A 25,207-nucleotide genomic window follows, 5' to 3' on the forward strand; every position below is an offset into this window, starting at 1 on the left:
AAAGAATGACACCTTGAATGCTTCTTGGAAAGAAAAACAAAAGCCAACAATGTTGAAGTAGAGCTTGAACCATCGGTCTCCATGGAAGAGGGATGCTCATAATTTCAAACTCCAATTGTTGATGGTTCTTGGATTTTAGATAGTGGAGCATTCCAACACTCTAATTGTTGGTACATGTAGATCTTTGTAGTAAAACATGTGATCCTACTTTGGACCGATCTTTCTACTTTTTTGGCATGCTAAATGTCTTAGTATACATATGGGTGAATGTCGTTCATCTCTAGTTGTTGGACATGTGTCCCTCAAGGAGCCTTAAAAGTCTTGAAGAAAAGAAATCATGTCCTTTCAAATGCTATTTCTAAAAGGTGCAATGTTTTTTGAAAACGACTTTAAGAGAACAAAGGAATAACAAGAGTAGGAGTTAGTCCTCGATGTGAAGTATTAATTCAATATTTTGATATTTTGATTTGTAAAGAGTCCTTTCATTTAGGACTTCACAAAGATTCATTTTATTATATTATATTATTATGTTCTATGCTTATTAATGAATCTATCATTTTTTATGAAGGCATTAGAATATTCTTTTGTCTTGATTTTTTAATGTGTGTTTAAATTTTATTATTTATTTTTTTTCATTTTATTTTGGTTCAAATGATAATGTGCAATGTGCACCTTTCACCTTATTATTCTGAAAAAATTACCAAACTACCCCTTCGATTTGTGAAAATTTCTAAAATACCCCTCAAATTTCAAAAATTTCTTGTATCTATTTTGGTTGATTTGTTCAAGGTTTTCTAATCTTTATTCCTTTTTGACAATTGAGATTCATTTTTGAGTGCTTAACATGTAGTTTGTCACAAATTACCTCACAAAGAAAGGCAATTATGTCTAAAAATAATGAAGCTATTCATCTCCAAAGCCTAGATAACCAGTTTTAGCATCTTATATTGATAGAAATTCGATCTTCTTATGAAAAGCTACAAATATTTTTATCTTTGGAAATATTTAATCTCACAACCGGTATTTTGGAAAAGTTGAAGGGCGTTTTGAAAATTTATTACAATATATTGGGGGTATTTTGGGATTTTTAATTTAAGTGGGATCTTTCTTTTTACTATACAAACCATTTGTGACTACATATGTATACCGGACAATATAACTTTATATTAAAACACAACAAAAATTATATGTGATTGTAGGCATTCATTTAAACTTACTCTTCATAAATCCCCCTCCTCCATTTAGTAGGCCTTCGGCTTCTCACCTTGTTTTAATAGTCAATGACTTGAGAAGAAGAAAAAAGTGGGTGTATCTCATTTGTGAAAAGACTAAGGTTTTTTATGAATATAAAGTGTCATATAAGCTTGTAGAAACAAAGTCAAGGTTAACAATGGATTGACACTTAAGTGTTCTTTTTTAAATATAATTTTCAATAAAAATGCTATTTCAAATGGAGATTTTTTTCTCAAGAAATCCTTTAGAAAACTTTGAATATGTTCGTCATTATATTCCTTAAAAAAATATCCTTGCAATTTTGAGCTCAAAATGATGTAAATCACACTCATAAAGAGTATTGCAATCAACCATTTAGAAAAATTAGGAGCGCAATCTTTAGAAAAAACAGAAAATTTTAAGAATGCTATTTATAGTCATACTACCCATTTGTTGAAGTTTCTTGTGCTCAAAATTTTGTTTGTCGATAAATTAAATAGTGAAAAATTGTGTGAGTCTACGAAGGCAGCTTTTGAATTTAAATGTATGTATTCTTTTGTGGGATTAAAGATTGCATAGGGCAATATGTGTAGGCACTCTGTACAACTATTGCTCCCAATAACAATAATTGATATTTATGTGAGCCAGATAGTAGGTGGCAGAAGAACGGGGTTGCCCAAATGATGTTGTCACATAGCCAAGAAGAAAGGTAGGCCTCCACTAACGAGTAAAGAGACATGCAGAAGGATGGAAAGAAACCCAAGAAATTGATGGAGATTAGTGTCACTGTGGCTGTAGGCGGTGCTGATGTAGATGTCAACCTCTTGGGGTGAGTGTACGACTTCTTGGCAAAAGAAACAATATTCCGCATTTGCTCAGTGGAGAGGGGGAGCAGCGTGTTCCATTTGCATTTTCAAATGGGTATACATAAAATGAGCAGCTCTCTTATAGCTGTAAATAAGAAATTGAAATCCTATTGAGGCTAGGATAAGGACAATCCATCCGGGGGGAATGTGCTCTGTCGAGCGCTGAGGCAGAAGAACCTGCACACGTTCGAGGGTTTGATTGGGTACTATTTGAAGGATGATGGAGAGCCCCACTTCCAGAAAGTCGTGCACAACATAACCGCGGAGGAGATGAGCAAAGGCATACATTGTACAGCTTGTATGGGGTCGACGATGCGAAGAGCTGGATTTGCTTAACACACAACAACATCTTTGATTGCGCTTTAATGTATTGGAGATTCTAGATGCGGCACCCGTTTGGAAATGGTTTCTTGGATACCCTGCTCCAAAATGTTATGTAGTGGCAGGTACTATCCTTTATCGACATGGATCACACCATCTCAAAAACAAGGAATGAGTGTAAAAAAGATGAAAGCAGTTTGGACTTGTATGACATTTCCATCTGCAATGACGTATCAAGACGTAGTGGCTATCTTTGTCGCAGATGATCTTTATCAAAACAACAAACCGAGACTGGATTGGTTTACATCTCGCTAGAAAGATATAGAGAGGTAAACGGAGGTAAGCAATACGCTCAGTTCATATTTTCTTTCGTGAGTCTATTTGGGATTGCTTTTGGGTATGCAAGTAAAAAGATGACCGATATGAGCCCCACAATCGAGACACCTGTGGGTGGCGAGGCAACTAGTGATGGCACGAGTGCCAAGACTGATGAGAGGCTACCTGAGCTGGACGATGAATACATGTCGTTACTTCACCGAGCTGAAGCAACAACTATTGTGATGTACTGTACACAAGTTGTTTACCAATTGATTATTTTTTTTGCACTATGTTAAACATAACAATGTAGGCGACCTTATTCAATGTAGCACAGGTTTGCTGAATGGAAGAAGAAATAGCAACATTAAAGAAAGCAGTTGTTGAAATGAAGAGCCAATTGAATAGGCTAAACCCGATTGCAACAAGGCTTTGCAAAGGCTTGCATAGACAAGGGTTGTAAACCAAGCAACATAGTTTTGTATGGTTTGAAAAACTCTTTGTTGAAAAATTCAGTTGAGTAGCTTGTGTCGTCTATTTGCTTCTGAAATTCATTGTATGGCTGCATGCTGACTTTTGGAGATAGCTTTGAAAGGTTTGGTTAAAAAAGTAGATGCTAAGGAATCATCAAAGTTAACTCTATGGGAATTTGGACATCTGATTTAATTTGCTTCCTTCAATTGTTTCCGTGTGTTGAGTTTTTGGAGTAGCTTTGGGAAGTTTGATCCCAAAGGTATATGCTGGGGAATATGGACATCTCATTTAGTTTCTTGGTGAAGTATAACACTTAGCTTTGGGAAGTTTGATCCCAAAGGTATGTGCTGGAGAATCTGGATGTCAGGACAAGGGTCCTACAGGGCAAGGCCCAACCTAGGGGGTCAGGGACTTAAGCCAAGGGCCTAGATTAAATCAGTGTGGACTGGGAATCCGCTTAGGGCAAGAGCTAGGAGCTAGGCCTATATAAAGCGTGGTAAGGAGGAGGATCCTACGTCTTAGTCTTCTAGGTCTTACACTGGTATCAGAGCTAGGGGAGAGGAAAGCCATGGAGGAGGGAAGGAGAAGGACGTGATGTTTGCAGGTGATTGTATCTCTCTCTCTCTCTCTCTCTCTCTCTCTCAGTTCCATGGATATGGGTCGTGGGCAAGTTCCCATGGAGGGAGGAGCAATCGGGGAGGAGACGGCCGTGTGTAGGCCCACTTACGAAGGGTACTCGGGAGCACCTTGACTGCATGTCCTGTGGTGGGTAAGGCCGCTTGCGGCAGGGAGGGAGCAAAGCTCAACCTCCACAAAACCGCTCGTCGCAGGCGGATTCGATGGGAGCGCAAGGAAGAGGTACATCTTTTTCGACACAGGGCCGAGCCCTGGTTCATGGCAGAGAACCCTGGCGATGACAATTCTTCCTCGCGCGGATTTGCTGCCGCCATCGCTACAGAGCGCTATAATTTTTTTTATTGTTTGTTTTTTTTTCCAAAGTGCCCTAATCAATGGTACCCCAACTAAGGGCGGCCACCCATATGGTTTTTTGGCAAGCCTGCCTTCTCATGCAAAGGGCATGCCCAGGTCCCCATCGGGCGCATACTACAATATCTGATACCCTTAGCATCCTCGGGTAGGTAGTCGGTTTTCAGTATGAAGAAGTTAAAAGACAAATTTGACAGGTCATCAAGGCAAAGCTCCGACGTGTTGCCCAAGCCATATGCAACTCGCCTGCATGGTGCCTTCAAGGACATATGCAATTTCTATCAGGTTCGCAATTTTAAGTGCTTGCAATTTTCATCACTTTATGTATACATTTGTATTGCAAGACTATGTATTATGTTGATCTCGGCCATGGTGTCCTGAGAGATTATCTACGGATCCAGTATGACCAAAGTCCACACATTACATCCAATTTTGGTAGTCATTACCATGCTTTCGACCAAGGAGCACGGCTCCGATCGAGATAACCTCTACATAGATATCTCGATGCACAATTGTCTCGTACTAAAGGAAACTCACGCATGGCTTGTGCCTTATAAGACATCGGTGATTGGCAAGGCCCATTCTTCTTTGATTTTAAGCAGCAGGCAATCCGACGTGGTGAAGTTGAACCCACTATCATCCATGTCTATCGAACCAAACATCAATATCCAGAAAATCATTTCTTGGTTTTCTTCTTGCTGGCAACTCACTTGATTCTTTCGGCGACAAGCTTCGTCAGCAAGTGTACTTAATGAGGTACGCACTTGATATTTGTTTATTGAGCATGTGTTTGACCACTATGGTATACGGTTGATCACAGATATCCTTCATAAGACTTTAAGTATGTACAAGATGCACATACTTTGCACACATAATTCCGTTTTTTCCAGCAGATCTATGAATGGACAAGGTCTATTTTTTGTGAATGGTCGATACGGTCGACTTTATTTTTCTATGACATCCGTCGCCAATAGCGTTGTTGGCAATAAGGCCATCCAAAATTATATGCATTGTGACTTCCCATGTTTGGCATATGGTATGACCATACAAAATTACGAAGAGATAGGCAATGTGTTTGCATGTTATTTCCTACTGCAGGTTATTTAATTATGTACGAGACGGGTGTATAGGACATACGAGGACATCTGTACAGATATGGCTATGAGCCGTTTTGGAAGGAGTTTTTCCTTCCATATTTCATGACAACTGGTTGCAGCAACAACGACCAGGTTAGCCGAGTTTAACTTTTTCTTGCTTTCTATGTTTACACTTTATTTGGCAATTAGAGCTAAGAGCTAGGCCTATGTAAAGGGCGGTAGGGAGGAGGATCCTACGTCACAATCTCCTAGGTCTTACATTGGTATCAGAGCCAGGTTATTCTGGGAAAGCAGGAGGAGGGTGTGGTCTTCTCATGCAATCCATGCAAGTCAAGGGGAAGACGAAGAGTGCATCAGGAAAATTTTGAACTCATTTTTGGGCTTTTTAAGAGTGCCACATCATCAAAGTCGTACAAAAGAAAGCAACCCGGTAGACCCCTCTAAATATTGCTTAGAACCCCATGATATGACCTATCATTGGAAAGTTCTTGAAAAATGGATTCTAAAGAGCCAAGGTCTGTAAAGTTTGGATGACTTCTATGAAATTTATGCCATTTTTTTTTCAACCAGCCAGGTTTTGTTACTGTTACGGTAATCTAAAATCACCTTTTTCTAGATCTACATGAATGAAATGTCCGATACATGCATGCTATATATCAATAGATAGCATTTGAAGAGTAGATTCTAAATATCCAACCTCCGACAAGTTTGGATCTTATTTGCAAAAAATTTACCGATCCCCACTTTTTGAAAGCTATGCCACATCAACAATTCTTAGAAGGCCCATTTTTGAGTCCAAACTTTTCCTAATGTCTATCGAGCAGCTTGTGGGCACGGTCGCTTGTGAAGGGAGGAGGTCTCGGGCAACGAGGAGCATGCGGGCATGGCCGCTTGGGAAGGGGAAATATTTCAGGCGAGTATCAAAAAACCGCGCACAGAAGCCATCAAACTCTTTGCACTGGCGTGAGGAGAAAAAGACGTCATAGCGTCGCCCCCATCCGGGCTTTTCCCTGCTCGCCATGTATCCTGCTCGATTTTCTCTTGCGCTGGAGCTCGCCGCCATGGGTACTTGAAAGCTTTGTTCACATTTGAACGCCCATGCCAAGGGCATTAGGGAAAACCTCTAAAGAAGAAGGGATCGTGCCCATGGGTCGTGTTTCCTCTCCCACTTTCCCTCTTATTCTTGGCTATGAGGTCCATTAGTGACCGGCAAGCAACCAGCACGGCATCGACCTGGGCAACTCCGCCGTGAGGTATTTAGAGGTATTACATTAATGATTGGGATATCATCAATTTTGGATCAAGGTGCATCGAACAGATCATCGGGATGCTATGGTGATCTCTTCACAGATTCAAGCTTGATGCAAGGCAAGGTTGTCTAACATGCAAGGCATGCAAGCAACACATAGATTTTGATTGTTTTGCACTGTACATAAAAAAGGTTGATTATGGAATCCTGGCTTCGTAATCTCTCACGTGATGTCGATCCATTCCTTGTTGCCTTTGGAAGCGGCACAAAGTGCAAGTGCATCATGTAGCGAGAAGCAAGGCTCCAAGCCATTGTGACGACAACTTTTCAGCTACGAGGTTGCCACTCCTCAAGCCAAAGGGACAACAAATTTTCCGATACGAGTTTGACACTGTTAACGGTTACAATCGAGGTATGCTTTGTTCTATGGTTGCACTAGATATGGATCGTTGAAATTATGTGCTTTCAATCTGGCATCTACTAGACGCGGTGGTGGATCGCCCGCAGTCAAGTTTCTTCCAATTTTGTTTCGACCTTGAACATGAACACATGGTCATATATGGGTATACTGGCAATGCATCATTCATTCAATTGGAGCAGTCTCCGTATGACCACGGTACATTGGTTATGTAAGTAGGTACAGGCAAGGCATGTTCCTTGTAGGGAATAGGAATTTGGCAAGGCCAATGAGTGATGGCCTATCATTCGTATTGTGAGGGAGCAAGGCTCTGTACATGGTGCTCATGTGGAAAGCTTGTGTATCCAACATCATCTGGTTGGGCTACACAACCACAGTTTATTCCACCCTTTGGCATGTAACAACAAGTCAAGCATGGCCTGTGCTTTGTAAGGTTACGGTACTCAACAAGGACGATCACTACTTATCCTTTCACGATGTTGGCAAGCAATGCTAGGAGAGCTCTTAGGCCCGTTGTCAAAGCACGTCACTCTTACCGCTACTATTCATCTCGTGTTGGATGGACAGCTTACAAGTATTTTTTGCTAAAGGATCTACTAAGAGCATTGTTGAGCCAGCAGAGGATCACACCCACATTTTTGCTCACACTCATCATTTTGTAACCATTGATTGTAATAAATGTCTTTCCGACATTAATTTTGATTTGAGCCATTCATTAATTTTGATTTGAGCCATTCATTAAGTAACGGGACTCAATTGAGTTTCCAGCTTGTAATCCCGAAGTAATTTCACTTGCTGATGTAATTAGTTAGAGATGTTCTCACCTCCAAGGCTGAGGTATATAAGCCAAAGTTTTTGTAACCTAAAGGGGGGAGATTATTAATCAAAGTGAGTTTTTTGGAGCGCCGTGACTGTGTCTGAGAGAGAGAGAGAGAGAGAGAGAGAGAGAGAGAGAGAGAGAGAGAGAGAGTGAGAGTCTTATCTACTTGCTACGCGAGCTACGGAGCCGCCATTGGAGAAGCGACACCGCCATTGTGTTAGCAACGGCGAGAGCTACGCACAGATACCAAGAGTGCGCGCTATCGGCTTCTATGTGTGGTAAGTTCCTACGAGCTTCGGTGTGAGTTTTCTTCCAACTCGTGTGTCGGAATGGAGCGTGCAGCATATCTATAGAACCACAACGAGTAGAGCTACACATTAGTACCATTGGGGTCAAGTTTCGATCACCTGTATTTTTCGGCCTGTCTTCATACGCGTTTACCGCACGGAGTGGTTATAGGTTGATTTTGCAGTTCAAGTCTTTAGGGTGTTGTTCTTACCTAGTGTATAGACTTCCCCTTGAGTTTGAGATCGATTCAATGATTCTAGATCCTGTTTCGTATAGCATTCGTTCGTAGTACGGATTTCAGTCACTTGCGTATTTTAGAACTTAGATTTGATTTCCTTAGTAGTGATTGTCATTAGAAGGTCAAGTAGGTGATTTGACACCCACCTAGTTGTTTCCATGCGCCTGTGGGTCAAGCTCCGTCCTCGTCTGACAAATTCTGTTCTTGGTTGAGTTCTCGCTATTTAGCTTCCGCTAGCGACGTAACCGCCTTAACATTTGGCGCCGTTGCCGGGGATGAGAGCCCTAAGTAGGTGACCTTAGACTAATCCTACGAGGTGAGTCGTATAAACTACTTTGTATACTTTAGTTAGAAAAGATCTAGGAGTGGTGGACTCCGAAGATCTCGAGAGATACTAGGAAGTGGGGTATTCCTGGGTCTTCCGTGTTGACAGTATTTTTAGTTTAGCTTAGATTTGTTTGTTGTTTTGTTGGTGTTGATTAGGTGTTGATAGAAGAAGAATTTGCTAGTTCGTGAGTGGGAGTGGATCTCTTTAAAATCACAATTACCAAACCCATTTTATGATTAGGAATAACTTGGGTAGGACTTCATTTGATCCTGATCTAGAGCTAGTAATCATTAGAGTATTTGCTTGATATGGTTGATTGCATGTTAGATCACTAAACCATCGAGTTAGTAGTGAAACTTGCAATAAACAAAAGTCAGAGAAATGTTCCGTGTATCTGGGAGTTGCTGAGCACTTGAGAACACTTTAGGAAGGATTCTGTGCCAAAAAACTGGAAATCTGCAACTTTAGACATCATACGCGTATGATGTCTAAATGACCAAATAGAGACCAAAACAGAAATTTTGACTTTACCAGAGTGTTCAAAAGGGGGATTATACCCTAATTTCAACTTAAAACAAGAGCATTAACACTCAAAGAAACCCAAAAAGACAAGCCGGAGTCCAAGAAACGCAAAGAATAGGAAATTTTGGATTCAGATCTTGTTTTTACATTCAAACCTGACAAAAACACTTGAAACTCAATTATAAACATTGGAGAAGGCTTAAAACCAAGAATGTCAAAATCTGGGACAAAATACATCATACGCGTATAATGTCTTTTAGCACATCCACTGCTTATTTTTTATATCTGACCTGACAAGATTGTTACAAACACTGTAGAAAGCATAAATATCAAGTCTTGACCCAAATTGATGAAAAAGACATCATACGCGTATAATGTCTTTGACCTAATTTTGGACATATTTTGATACTTTGCCAACACAGATCCATTGTAATAGCTGTCTAGAGGTTATATTTCAAGTTTCATCCCATTTGGATCACAATTGACCCAAAACAAGTCAAAAGCGGAAAATTGCCAAGAAAAGCCTAAATTAGCCACAACTTGCTCAAACAGAGTTCAAACTGAATTTTGTGAGTGGACAGAGCATAAGGGGGCTACTGAGAGTGAGCATAACCAAAATAGTCCAAATCTGTGAAAAAAGACATCATACGCGTATAATGTCTTTTTGAGCATAACTGCAACAAAATTCTCACTTGATGAAACAGAAGTTGTCCAACTGACAAGATTAAACAATTGACCAAGCATCAATCAGTTTGGATCAATTCTGACCACAAAAACTTGGGAAAACAAATTGCCGAGACGGAAAAGCTAAAGTCCTTTAGGGGAATTGATGAATTTGAGATCGGGCAGGAATCTCCAGAATAACCAACCAAAACAAGGGGAACAAGCAAGTGTCATATTAACCGAGGGAAGTGTAAACCAAAGTTGGGTGCAACCATTAGAGCCGATCTTTGAAGGAAGTGTTTCTGATACTTCTTCGGAGAGATCTTACGAGATTTTCATCGAACACTTGGAACACTTGAACCTGAACAACAGAGAAAATATGGTAGCAGGACCATCAAACCCTTCCGCCACAATGAAGCTATTGTTCATAAAATACCAGTACGACAATGAGCAAGGTGCCAAGATCTACAAAGATGGAATGGACCGCTATTGTGTAAAGATAGAAGAGAGACCTAGTGAGTTCAAGGACTTAGTGCCTGTGAGCTATAGCGGAGATAGATATCTAGATGACGAGGATACCATGTACTTGGTAGTCCTAAACCCTAACATTGTGGACAAGTGGGGATTGATGGGCACCAAAGCCAAAGTAGATGAAGAACTTGAGGAGAAAGCACCAATAATGAACTTCCCTGATGCGAGGTTAAGAAGAGAGAATGAAACTACAAGGATCAACACTGATAACATCTATGTGGGGCTATACAAATATAATAATGGGGAGCAAGATCTCTATTATAGATGTGAAGAACCCTACACCGGAGAGTTGACAGACCAAAAAAGACTTTATGTCTTTACCTACACAGAGAGATCGGAAGTGAAAATTGCCGCTTACGACAAGTATGGGAGGCAATACTCAACAATGGGCAAGAAAGAATTAGAAGGATATACATACTTTGGGGGACCACTACATCAGTATTATGTTACTTCTAGCTCACAAAGACCAGCACCAACAAATGGAGTGCAAAACCCAATGACAACAGGAGGACAAAGAAGCCCGGACCAATGGGATCATTACATTCCAGAGAGTCAATGGATACGAATCGAGGTAGTGCAGTTCCAATCCCCACATATACCACTCCAGGTCCAAGGTTCGAAGCGGAACCATCACATTTACCTCCTAGTAGTAGACTCAGGGCAAGGGAACCGACAAGGGTAACCCATGAAGTCAATGATGCTAGAGAAAGCTTTAGCCAAGCCACAGGAGCAATGAGATTGGTAGCAGACCATAGACGTATGAGACCATCTCAAGTAGCCAAGTGTATGCCAAAGAAGTATGGTGGTTCAGGAGATCCGTATGCACATATGTCACTCTTTAAGCAAGTCTTAAGAGCTGAGCAGATAACAGATTTCCATACACAATAAGAGGGATTTGGTCTTACTCTAGAAGGTACGGCATTGACATGGTTTCAACCACTGAACAGAGGGGGATTCCATGACATTGACCATTTGCTAAGAGAGTTTGCTGAGGAATTCTCAAAACGAGGGATTAAGCACAATACGGTCTCACAAATATATGCTTTAAAACAGAGAGAACACGAAAAAGTGAAGGAAGCTTCACTTCGCTTCAAACAATACATTGAGAGATGTCCAGTATGTGAACGACCACAAGATGACAGACTATCTGTTCTCTTTATTGAAGGATTGAGAAACGACACTCTCAAGAAGGACTTGCACTTAAAAGCTTGTACAAGTTTCGAGCAAGTAACGAGAGAAGCATTGTACTTAGTGGATAACTGTACGGTTTATGGAGAGGTGTCAGCGGATACAGATTTTGCATCCAGTAGCTCTTCCTCCGTAGCGAGCGAGACTACCACTAAAAAGAATGTTCAAACAACAACCATGCCAAATGTAGAGCAAATGATAGAAGATGCTCTAAAAAGGATGGCACCATACCAAAAACCATTGCCAAAATCACTGAAATGGTGTGCTATTGAAAAAAAATGGACAAACCATCCAACAGAGGAGTGCTATTACAACAAAGGGTATGTAAGGGAGCATCAGTATGCACCTCCTGCTCAATTAGCACCACCTCAGGTACATCCAGTACCTCGATACCCAACGGGAAATGTACCAGGACCTATGGGGATAGAAAGACCGCAAACGGTATTGGGACAACAACCACCTTTACCAAGAGCAAGACCAGTGGGCATTAGATATGCACCAACCTTAAAGAATAAGGAAGAAAAAGCCTTAGTGCCTGTTCAAGCCTATTATGAAGAATCTGGTGCACACATGTCTCCAACTGTGTATTACCCACCAGAAGAACCCAAACAACCAGAACCATGGGGCATGATTGGGAATGTTGGAACACCAACAGTTACAAGTGCTTTTGATGAAGAGAGATACAATTTGGACGCAAGAACATTGATGTTCATAGCTCATGAAGGGTTAACAGGACAAAGACCATCCTATCCACAAAGGACGAATCAAGTGGGACCAAGACCAGCACTAGGACCCTGTTACAAGTGTGGAGGTGACCATCTGATGAATGTTTGTCCACATACGGAAATAATTAGAATTAACGCTTATTGCACTGAGTGTGGGGTTACTCACTTCATTGAGGATTGTTCAAAGAATCCAAACAAAGTGCAAAAGACGAAATTGAATATGCTAGAAACTATTCCTACTAGCAGTGGGTCTGAAAATGAAACTCTGATACCAACGCAAGTTGTTACTAGAGCTCAAGCTAAGAAAACCACTAGAGAACCTGAGAATGGAAAGTTAGCGACTGAAGTGGTTAGTCAAGGACCGCGGAGTCAGAGAAACACATGGAAAGCTAGAAAAGCACGCATGAAGTTGAGAAAAGAACGTGAAGACGCTATTCTAGCTGAGGAACTAAAGCAAACTAAAGATAGATTAGAAAAACTTGAGAGTCAAAACGGGAAACGAGAGATGAGCCCAGAAAGAACGAAACAAAAGAGTATCAAAGAGACAACGAGCTTAAGCTCAGGGGGATCAGTGCTAGTCGACAAAGTACACGAACCATTGGACGCACTGATGAGAGCTTACGAAGCTAGGTTAAAGAACAACCAAACACAAGAACAGAGGTGGATGACATATCCAAATGCGGAATTGAAAAAGTAGAGACTTGAAATGTGCCAGAGAATGATCGAGACTGCACAAGCCTTGTTAGAACGACCAAGAGAAACAATGAATTGTGGAACGGAAAACCCAATTCAGCAAGAGACTATCATTTCACGGGTAGCTGAAAAGACTCCCAGTGCACAAAAGCCTGAAAATACACACAAGGATGACCGCATAGTATTGAACACAACCGATCAGGAGATAGAGAGTTTTCATCCAGTCATACAGAGGTCTTACGGAAGAGATGAGGATTACAATGAATTTTGGAAACAAGTGAGAGAGGCAAACTTTGCAAACGAGCTAAGTTGCCAAGCTAATCAGACAAATTGGGAAAAGGACATCAGGAATCCTCCCATAGTGGAATTTGAGGCAGGATCTCAAGTGGACTTGGATCTGCAATCTTACTGGGGAGATGGGGGCTTTGTTAGAACAATGGAGATCAAACCTCATTCACTGAATACCTTACCTTCATACTTAGGAGAGTATGAAGCAAAATCCGAGATTAGAGCACTTCCCTCTTGTCAACACCAGTGACATGCACTATCACTCTAGCTGAGCTTTTGAGGCTAAGACCACATATGTGGACCACTGTAGGAAAATGCTTGGAGAAATTTGGGATAAAAGACCCAACATCGAAACTGCAAGAGGGTATACAAGAGCTGAGCAAACCACAAAAGAACGCTAAGCCTGTACCCTTAAACAAGGTCGGAGAGTATTGCGAAGGTGAAGAGGGGAATACAACCTTACCAGTTGAATTCCAAGTAGTGAACACGATGGCAATACTAGACAGCGGAGCTGGGGTAGCCATTGCTACAAAAGAAATCTGGAAAAAATGGGAGAAACCAGCAATAAGGAAGACTAGGTTGAAACTCCAATTAGCAGATGGACACATGGAGAAACCTATGGGGTTATTAGAGAAAGTCGTAGTGACTTCTTGCGGCATTGAATACGAACATACTTTTACTATTGTCGATTTTGGCAAGGAGAATAACTATGATATCATACTGGGAAGACCATTCATGAGACAGTTGAAAATGGTCCAGGATTGGGGCTATGATCACATATACCTGAGAAATATGGAAACCACTATACGTGTGAACCTGAAAGACCATAGCTACAAAGATGTGAACCGAACACCGGTAGAGGAGTTTGATTCAGCTACTTTGGCGGGATCCGAATTTCCAGCTTGGTTAGGTAAGCCCAAGGAGTGATGGATGTGTGGGGCCTCGAAATGTGGAAGTCTGAGGCGAGAAGAATATGTTTTAGAACGGGCTATCGAAGACGAAACTTATATAGGAGAACCCTTTCCAGAGGACACGCTTGAACCATTAGAATGGACACACATTCTAGCAACCCTAGATGTTTGTGCAATTCTGGATGGTCCCACAATAAAATTTTGCGACAAGGACGGGTACGACGTGGTTCCGTACTTCATGTTGAGAACTGTACTCGAAAAAGAAACTGAAAAGAACGGTACACTGGAAAAGGAAGATGAAGAAGAGGTGTTTCACGACATCCCTGATCATGCAGAGTGGGAAAATGAAGCAGACAACGAGTCAACTGACATTTCAAGCGGAAACGAAGAAACTATAACGGATGTCAGATTTTATGATTTTCCGAACCAAACTAAACAACGCCAGAAACGCTATAGAGCAAAGAGAAAAACAAAGGGGGTTAGAACCAATCCGATGCCTAGAATAAGAGAAAAAAATCAATTCCTAATGCTAGTAAAGGCGGAAGATTGTGTTAAGGACAAGATTTTTGGAAGAGTGAGAGGCAATGATCAAAAGAGCTTACGAAAAGACAAAAGAAGCTCAAGAAATCAAGTTCAAAGGAATGAAACGAAAACTGAAACAGAAAAATCAGAAAAGAACAAGCGCAACAAAGAACACACGGAGTCCAAGTTAGAACGTAGAAACAAGTACAGAGAGCTCAAGAAAACTCTGAAAGAAGTTTGGACGACAGAAATTGAGAGTGGAGAGGACGAAAACGCCAAAATCAAGGAAAACATGGATGTTCCCTCTCACTACAGGAAATTCACAATAGAGGATAGGAAGGTGGTATTAACCCAACCTATTTGAGAGAGAAAGGCGAACGAATCTTATGACGGACCGGAGGATGCAAAAAAAGTTGAGTTACCAGCTCCAAGTGAGACACCTAGACCGGTGTACATAGCCACAGATTTGTCTCCAGGCGAGGAAGAGAGACTTTTGAGTCTTCTCCGAGAGTACAGGGATGTGTTTGCATGATCTTATAAGGACTTAAAGGGAGTTGACCCATCGATATGCCAACACACAATCCCACTAAAACAAGATGCAAAGCCTAGCAGACAGAGACCATACACATATAATGATACGTTTGCTAAGCGAATCAAAGAAGAGATAGATAAGCTAATGGAAGCTGAATTCATATACGAGATTGAACACATCGATTGAGTATCTCCAATTGTGGTGGTACCCAAGAAGAACGGAAAACTCTGAGTGTGTGTCAACTTAAAGAAAGTGAATGCTGCAACAATCAGGGACAATTATCCCCTGCCGATAACTGATCATGTTCTAGAGCGTGTATCAAGGAAAACAGCATACTCCTTTCTTGATGGTTTTTCAGGATATAACCAGCTAGCCATAGCACCGGCAGATCAACATAAAACAGCTTTTGCAACGAAGTGGGGAATTTATGCTTATCGGGTTATGCCTTTTGGTCTAACCAATGCTCCCGCAACCTTCCAGAGGCTAATGACGCATGCTTTCAAAGAATACTTAAGGTTGTTTCTACAAATATACATGGATGACTTATGTGTACATTCTCTTTTGAGAGATGAGCATCTAGAACACCTAAGAAAAGTATTTGAGAAATGTACAACATATCGCATTTGTCTCAATCCTGAGAAATGTGTGTTTATGGTCCGACAGGGAAGAATTCTGGGACATATTGTCTCACAAAACGGAATATCCACGGATTTAGAGAAGATAAAAGTTATAGTGGATATGCCTAGACCAACCAATGCGAAACAAGTACAGAGCTTTATGGGACATTGCGGATATTATAGACGATTCATTTACATGTACGCTATAATAGGCCAACCACTTTACAGGCTAATAGTGAACTTTGAATGGACAGAGGAGTGTGAGGAATCATTCAAAAAATTGAAAGAGGCACTCATTACTGCTCCAGTCTTGAAATCACCAGATTGGGAGAAGATATTCCATGTGCATATAGATGCTTCGGCATATGCAATAGGATGCATTCTGGCTCAGCCAGAAGAAGGAAACATGGATTTTCCTATCTGTTACGCCAGTCGACAGCTCAACAATGCAGAAAGAATTACACCACAACAGAGCGAGAGGGATTAGGAATGATATATGCTGTGAAGAAATTTCGGCATTATCTTCTAGCCAACAAGTTTGTGTTTTTTACGGATCACCAAGCCTTGCTCTACCTAGTGAATAAACCATGCAATACCGGGAGAATAGTGAGATGGTTCATTATCTTACTGGAATTCGACTTCACGGTAGTAGTAAAGAAAGGAAAAACACATCTTAGAGCTGATCATCTTTCGCGATTGACGAATGGAGAAGACCCTATAGGAGTAGATGACGACATGCCAGACGCGTACTTGTTCAACATAGAAATGATACCGAAGTGGTCTCAAAATGTCGTTAGCCTATTAACCTATGGAGGAGAGTTTGATAGAAGAGAATACAACCAGAAACATATTGCTATTCAGCAATCCAAGAATCTTCAATTGGTTGCAGGAAGGTTGTATCAATTGGGAAATGATCATGTTTTACGACTATGCATCAATCCTGAGGAATATAATATATATCTGTGCGAAGCACATGTTCAGGAATGTGCATTTCATTGTTCAAGAAGGAACACATATAAGAATTTGTTGCAATTGGGAGTCTATTGGCCAGGAATGAAAGAAAGCGTACATGAATATGTCACTGTATGTATTGTAAGTTCATCAAAACCGCCAGCAGAGTATTCGACATTATATCAAATAATGATCGCTCCGGAATGGAGTCAGTATATTGTTGAATATCTCACAAATAGAACTTTCCCAGAAGGAACGTCAAAAGCTCGTCAGAAATCTGTAGAGACAGAAGCTAGAGATTACGCTTTAATAGGAGATCAACTCTATAAGAGAGGTAAAGACAACCAGCTTAGGATTTGCGCATAAGAGTCTGAGTATGTGATAATCCTGAAGCAAGCTCATGGAGGAGTAGGTGGAGGCCATTTCTCAGGTGATAAGACATCAAAACTTGTCTTAGCCGCAGGAATATGGTGGCATACATTACATATGGACGCTGAGGAATACGTTAAACGGTGTGATGACTGTCAGCGGACCAAAGTACTACTTAAAAGAGATGATATGCCGCTTAGACCAATGATGGGGGCAAGAGCTTTTGCAAAATGGGGGATTGATTATGTCAGACCCATTTCACCTCCTGCATATAAGACTCATGCACAATACATCGTTGTGGCTACAGACTATCTAACAAAGTGGGTCGAAGCAAAGGCAACTCAAAAAGCAGATGCCAGGACCACGGCACAATTTCTATATGAATACGTCTTTGTACGATATGGATTGCCAATAGAAATTGTGAGTGATCGAGGCACACATTTTATAAATGAAGTGATAGAGATCCTTCTAGATGAATTCATGGTAATCCATAAGAAATCAGTCCCGTATCAGCCACAAGCAAACGGACAAGCTGGAGCAACAAACAAAACCATATGCACGGTCCTTACGAAGATTGTATCGGAGTCGAGAAATGACTGGGACCAGAAGTTGCATTCAACATTATGGGCATATAGGGTAGCATATAAAACATCAATAGGAACGACCCCATATAACATGGTTTTTGGGCTAAATGCTATCTTACCAATAGAATTCTTGATTTCAACCTTAAGGGTGGCTAAAGATCTAGAGTGGACAGGGCACGAGCTTTCTGATAGAATAGATGACCTGGAAAAGCTAGACGAGCTTCGCTTAAAAGCAGTAGCTTCTATCTACGCTCAAAAAAGGCGACAAAAGGAATTTTTTGATAAGCATGTGCGGACTAAAGAGTTTAAGGTTGGGGACTATGTCTTAGTTTACACTCTGAAACAGCATGCTAAGAAGCTTAAAAAGCGAGGGATGGGACCTCTGGTGATTAAAGATCTATCACCAAGTGGAGCCGTCAAGCTTGTTACATTAGACGGAGAAGAAATGCCCAATTGGATTAGTGGATGCAGCGTGAAAAAGTATCTTTTGCCGCTAACCCAAGACATGCTTCTCAAAATACATCAAGAAAAGCTACGTGTCCAGAAAAAGAAAAAGATTGTGGAGGAAGCGCAAGCCGAGGCGAAGGAAAGAATGGAGAAAAGAAGACTACTACGTCAGAAACAGCGCAATGAAGGAGCAATACGAATAAACGCAGTCAGTATAACAGAAATGGATAATGACAAAGAAGAACCCATCATTGAATGCAAAGTAGGAACCAACCAAATCAAAGCCAGAGCACTATTGGATTCAGGAGATCAAACTAACCTACTTTCACTCAGTTTGTACAGACAATTGACAAATGACACTAAATTACAAACTGCCAAGCAAGAGTTAAAGAGTTACTCTGAGAATTCAATCAAAACTGTCGGATGCACAGTTTTACATATACAGATTAACCAATATGTGTATCCTCATATGTTTTATGTGGTTGAAGACCAAGCTACACAACATCCATTATTTCTAGGACAACCATGGCAGAAGCAATACAATGCAATGATTGACTGGAGTTCTAAATCAGTGCTTATCAAATACGAAGGTGAAAGTCAATCAGTTAAGTTCACCAAAGGAGCAGAGCCAACTCCAAAGGAAAAATCCAAGAACAAAGGTAAACAACAACCAGAGAAAAAGAAGAAGCAGTGGCAACAAAAATTTTCTATACAACTGGATTGCTCTTCGACGAGGAACTCTCAACATTGGATAAGGAAGACAAGCAATAATATAACAGCTCAACCTTGGAAAAAAACGGAGTCAAAGTTGGTATGGAGACCAAAAAAGGTTGTGCCAGAGAACACAAAGGTGGAAAACAGAGTCTTCAATACCAGACAACAGAGTGATTCCAGACAATCAAGGACAGTGAAACAGATCTGGATTCCAAAGAAGTTCATGATGGCACAAAGCTATAGCAAGCAAATTTGGATCCCAAGGATTTGTAAACAGGAACTCCCTTCAGTACAATCCACGGAAACTCCTAGGTATTTAAAGGCGAGGAAATCAACACAAAGAACAAAGCAGGTTTGGGTCGCAAAGAGTTTGTGGCAAGCACAAGCGAAGCGGAAGCAGATTTGGATTGTGAAAAAGAACAACAAGGTAAAGAAGAATCCATCTACTGATTCTACTACCGAAGTGCCAAAACCAACCCAAAACCCGACCACCAATCCTTCAATCAAACAAAGAGCAGCTTTATTGGAAAGACTGTTGTATCATCGCTCTACAATTGCATTGGGAACTTATGACCAAAACAACTACAATGCTTCGCCCACAGACACTTCATAGTCGTCCAGGAGGACTCAGACTAGGAGGGGGGGAGGTATACAGGTATACAGGAGCTACAAAGAAGCTACAAGCGACAAAAACAAAGAAAAACAAAAATTATATTACAAGGGCAGTGTCTTACATGATTTCGCAATTTTTATGTTTGATTGCGGATATTGATAATATTTATGCCCTTATATACCTTGTTTTGCAACAAGAAGAGATCAAATGATGAGTTTGGGTCTCTAGACGTGTAAATATCACTAAATAAGAGTGTTTTTGGAGCTAAAAAGTGGTAATCCAAGTCCAAAAATCACAAATAAGTGTATATTCATATACACAGGGTTACCAGCTATTTATTGTGTATGTTTGGAATTTTTTGGCTTCAATTTTCTATTTTCCTTTATTTTTTATGATTTTCTTGATAAAAGTAAAAGAAAAATAAAAAAAGCATGTGAAACGAGATCAGAAAAAAAAATGAATAGATGGTGATGATCCTAATGACAAGGGCAACCCATGGTAAAAATTGAGTACAATTCGGGAAAAGTTGCAGAAAGCCCGAAATGACAGAATTTTGGCAAAGTGGACAGATTTCTCAAAAAAAGGTCAAACGGAGTCCAAATTGAGAATTATCAAATCCTAAAGTGCATTTCACGACGAGATAGGAGCACATGTCAAATTTGGTAACAAGTGATCCAGGAAGTCCAAAGTTAAGTATTTTTGACTTCACTTACAGGCTCATTTGCACTATTACCCACTTGGAGAGAGCAAAGAGCACACAGGAGCATCCAACCTTCTACAGCCTTCTACGACTGCTACGAGAGCTCAGAGGACACCAGACATGAGAGGTAGAATCGTTGCCATAAGCTTTTGATGCTTATCATTAACTTTTGTCGCGAAAACTGAGCAAAACCAAGAAACAAGAGCAGACGGGGAATGCGGTAGAATGCTAGGTAGTGGCACAACCACCTAACCAAACCTTGCAAGAACTTATAGGTGGGTTACCCTAGTATAGAAGATGGGTTTCTAACACTCAAAGCTCGAGAAAGAACGACTAGAAAAACCCTAGGTCAACAGAGCCTGCAAGAGGCAAACAGGAAAAAGTTGTCGAAACGACACAAAACTTCTCAGGAAGCTTAACAACATCGAGGGAAATGCAACCATGGAGTATCTCCAGGTTTGGACCACCAAAAGTGGTTCAAAACAACCGATTCGACGACAGACACACAAAGCGTCATTTTGGCATAACGGCTGAAATTGACGACCGAATGAAATGAAACTTCACAAGCAGCTTCAAGTAACTATTGATGACTTATGTTTGCAAGCAAAACCCAAAAGAAAGCTGATTCACTTACCGATGGTGAAAAAGACGCTTTCGGGCAACCAAATGCAGAAAGATGGAGAACGGAGAGCCAAAGTCAAGTTCAACCAAATAGATGGCTTCACAACATATCCAATGAGCTGGAAATGCAACTCTCGAGAAGAAAAGTTGAAGAGATTCAACTCCAAGGCAAAAAGACGACTTCGAAGACTGAAATGCCTATAAGGGGGCTTTTTAGCTAAACCGATGACTTCTTAAGTTAAAAACTAGTTAGCAGGGCTTAGAGCACTAGCACAAAGCATTCTTTGCACAAAAGGACCAACATTTCAAGAAAAGACATCATACGCGTATGATGTCTCACAGCATGAATTTCACATCCATTTCAACATTTGAGTGCATAGCCCCATTCCACATGTTAATCACATCCTATGAACCAAGTATCATGAGAATTGGAGTTAGAAAACCCAAGGAAAACCAAAAAGACGCAAAGTAGGCCATAAAATTGATTTTTGGTCCTAATTTTGTCAAAATAACTCCAAACTCATTGAAACTTTGTAGGATTGTTGTTAAACACATCTACAAGCTATCTGGAACCAAAAAGCACCATTTTGACACAAAAGACATCATACGCGTATGATGTCTATTTGCACTTACAGAGCCAAAACTGCTCATTTGTCATCCTACATCCATTATATATATCTAATACATGCTACATATGAAAATTGGAACCATTTGGTCAAGAGGATCACCCCATTAGCCCAATTGAGGGAAAATCCTTCACCTAAAGCCTATTTTTGGCCCAAATCCAACATACTCAAGTCCAAACCAAGATTTGAGTAGAGACAGTCCTTCACTAGTACAGGGGGAGTCCACAGAACGAATCCCATGCAAAATTGATGAAAAGACATCATACGCGTATGATGTCTCCAGAGCCATTTTTAGCCCAAAATCTATCCAAACTTCATAAATCCACTGAATAAGCCTATCTAAAGCCAAATCCAAGCTTATAGAGAAATTTGGTCCAAAAATACACTAAAAGACATCATACGCGTATGATGTCTCACTATGTGATTTTGGCACCTCAGGGCTTCAACCACCAAACAGAAGTGATCTACATGCCATTTGAAAGTGAACCACCAAGTTTTATGCAATTTGGATCATAAAATCCAATTCCCTTTCAAAATTTTGCCAAGAGCCGGAACTGGACTAAATTGGCCAAAACTTGACCAAATGGGATCCAAACTCAAATCCAAGCATATGATAATCATGTATACACTATCAGCTACAAGCACAACCAATATGAAGTCATTTTGACACAAAAGACATCATACGCGTATGATGTCTCCTGCATGATTTTAAGCCCATTTTGCATATTTTTTCACCTACCTTGCATCCTTAGGCCCTGAATAGCTAATGTTTCAATTTTCAAGTCATTTGGATAGTTAAAAGCTTCACTTTGGCTTTCAGTACTAAAAAGACGCTAACTTCTGAAATTGGAGTTACAGGATCCATGGATTCCACCAAGTCATCGGCAATGAAGAGAAAAAGACCGACAATCAAAGATGCTATTGCAGAAGCGGAACCCTTTGACATTCCAACAGAAACCCTCAAGCCAACCAAAACTTGGGTGGAGGAAGCAGTATTGGAGAAAGAGGGAATAAAAATCTACCGGGGGACTTTCAGAGATCCTCAAGGGCAAGCGGTGGATGTACCGATGATCCCACAGGAATTGGTAGATTATAGCAGGTCAGGAGACATCAGCAGGTACCTGGAAAGGGCAGACTTGCACAGTTTCTTCACCTCGAGACCATCAGGTGTGGATACAAGAAGAGTGTACGAGTTGGCAACATCCATTCAGAAGGATGGAAAAGCCACATTGACAGCCATGGATGGAGAGAAGGTAGAAGTACAGATCACTCCACAACTAATTGCAGACGCACTGAAGCTGCACAACAAAGGGAGCTCGATCAGGGAAAGAAGAGAGGCCATAGAGGTCTATGGGCCCAAGAAACAGAATGCGACCTATGGAGATATGGCGGACCCAAGAGCGGCAACCCTTTGCCAACTGTACAACCAATTTCTTCATGTTTGCAGTAAAAGACCGCAAAAGTATACGACACCACCCCATGCCATTGCGACCACCATCACATGGGCATTAAAGAGCAATATGCCAAAAGAGGTGAATTACGCTCAACACATCCACGAGCAAGTAATTGCCATGCACAACGAGAAGCCAAAATACATAGGAGGAGCGGAAATTCTGACAAGAATAGCTTATGAAGCTATTGGAGCTAGAGATCATTGGCCAAAGGCTCCCTCCCAGAATGAGTGGCTTAGAGAAGCCGACGAGGAGGAAGAACAGCCCGAAGTACCCAAGAGGGCATCCACAAGAGCACGCCGGAAACTAGAAGTAGTTTCAGAACCTGAAGAGGATGTGGACGAGCCACTTAAGAAGAAAGTAAAGAAGAAGGTTGCTCCCAAGCAAACCAAAAGTCAGAAAGCGGCAAGGATGGAAAGATTAGTGGAGCAGTTTAGAGCAGAAAGAGCTCTAAACGGTGACTTTGAAGAAAAGTGGGTGCCAAACCCCACTAAAGTCGGAACTAGCTCGGCCAGGCCACATATTAATCAATACGATCAATATATTAAAGCTTATGAGGAGTCAGAGGCTATTTTGGAGCAGCAACCTGTCAAGCCATACACTGAAGAGGAGGTACAGCAATTAAAAGCTGAGCTGAAAAAAGACGACAAGGGGAAAAGGAAAGTAGATGAGTCTACTAAGCCTCAAGAGAAAGATGGGCAAGCCGACAAGGGTAAAGCCAAGGAAGCTGAGGACAAACATCCCTCCATGACTGATGTACCAAGCCCGAAGAAGACGGAAAAAATTGTGGAAGAGACCACAGTAGAGGTGGACACAGATGTTTTGGAAAAGCCAGAAGCCGAGACCAAAGAAAAGAAGATAGATCCAGTTCAGCAAAAGAGAAATGATTATGAGGATCTGGTAGAGATAGGATACACCGAAGAAGAGGCCCTTGAGGCAGTTTATGGGATCACCCTACAAAAACAAGATGAACGGAGAGGGACGGAGAAAAAGACAAAGAGAAAAAAAGAAAGTGAAGAGAAACTGGACGAACCGAAAGTACTAGAAGAGCCAAAGCCAGTGGAGGTGGTGGCAGAAAGAGCTTTAGAGTTGACAGATGATGATGAAAAAGACATGCACATGGTGCATGAACTGCTCAGCAAGATAAAAGAAAGGTCCAAGGCAAAGGAAGTAGAGATTGAGACAGCCAAACAAAGGGAAGCTGAGTTGCAGAGAAATTTAGAGAATGCTATGACTGAATCTGAAAGTCATAAAGCATCACTCTATGACGCGGAAAACGAGAGAGACGGCTTGGTACTCCAGCTAGCCGAGGCTTCAAGAGAAGTAACAAGTGCACAGGAAGCAAGGGAGCAGATAGAGGATGAGTTGGAGGCGGCTAAGGATGAGCTCATTGAGCTAAGGGAAAGAGTCGAGCTCCAAGAAAGAACAATCACTAGACTCAGGTCTACCCCTAGAGCTAGCAGAGCAAGAACCGAACAAGAGGGAGCTATCGTACCAGTTTTGGAAGATCGGGTCCGAAGCTTACAAAGAGAGATAAGATTAGAGCAAGTGCAAAGGTTGCACATTGCGGAGGGATCATTGGCCGCAGAGGAGAGGCTCACATTAGAAAATCAAACACTACGGACAGAGAATGAGGCCCTCCGCAAACAGCTCCAAGATCTACAAGAGCAACAAAGAAGAGAGACAGAGACACCACAAGAAGAATCAGGTGGAGCAGCCATAGAGCTACCAGAAACTGAAGAGGCAACCACAATTGAAGATCCAGCCCCAACTCAAGAGGTGGCCTCAACTTCAAGAATCTCTGAAGAAGAAAAACAAAGGCTCCATGACCAAATAGAAAAGTCAGCAGAGGAGAGTGCCAAGGCGGAAATGGAATGGGAGAGGAGACTCCTAATCTCCATTAAACTTCAGGGACTAGACACAAAAGTGCTCCATGAACAGTGGATGCAACCCAGCCTGCCTTTCCCTTTGATGAAATTTGAAGTGCTAAAGACGAAAAAGAGAATAGAGGAGGAGCAGTATGTCGCTCTTTACGAAGGCGACATCACAAAGGAGGAACAATCAAAGAAGATAGTAGATTCACAACCTAGATGGAGGAAAGGTTGGCTGAACAAATACCCAGCCTACCTCATCTACTTGGTGGAGGCACCAAAGGAGATTCGGGAGGATGCAACCTTCTGCCCGGTGCCAAGAATCAGAAACTGGAAAGAGCATGGCAAGATTGCAGAAAAGAAGCCAAATTGGCTTAATTATCCCAGGATGCCAAGACCAAAGGCAGGAGAGAGAATAGGTAAAGCCTACATGGTGAAAACCCTAACGGGCACCA

Source organism: Adiantum capillus-veneris, chromosome 9 (assembly GCF_014529385.1).
Source record: "Adiantum capillus-veneris isolate H3 chromosome 9, ASM1452938v2, whole genome shotgun sequence".
Lineage (NCBI taxonomy): Eukaryota > Viridiplantae > Streptophyta > Polypodiopsida > Polypodiales > Pteridaceae > Adiantum > Adiantum capillus-veneris.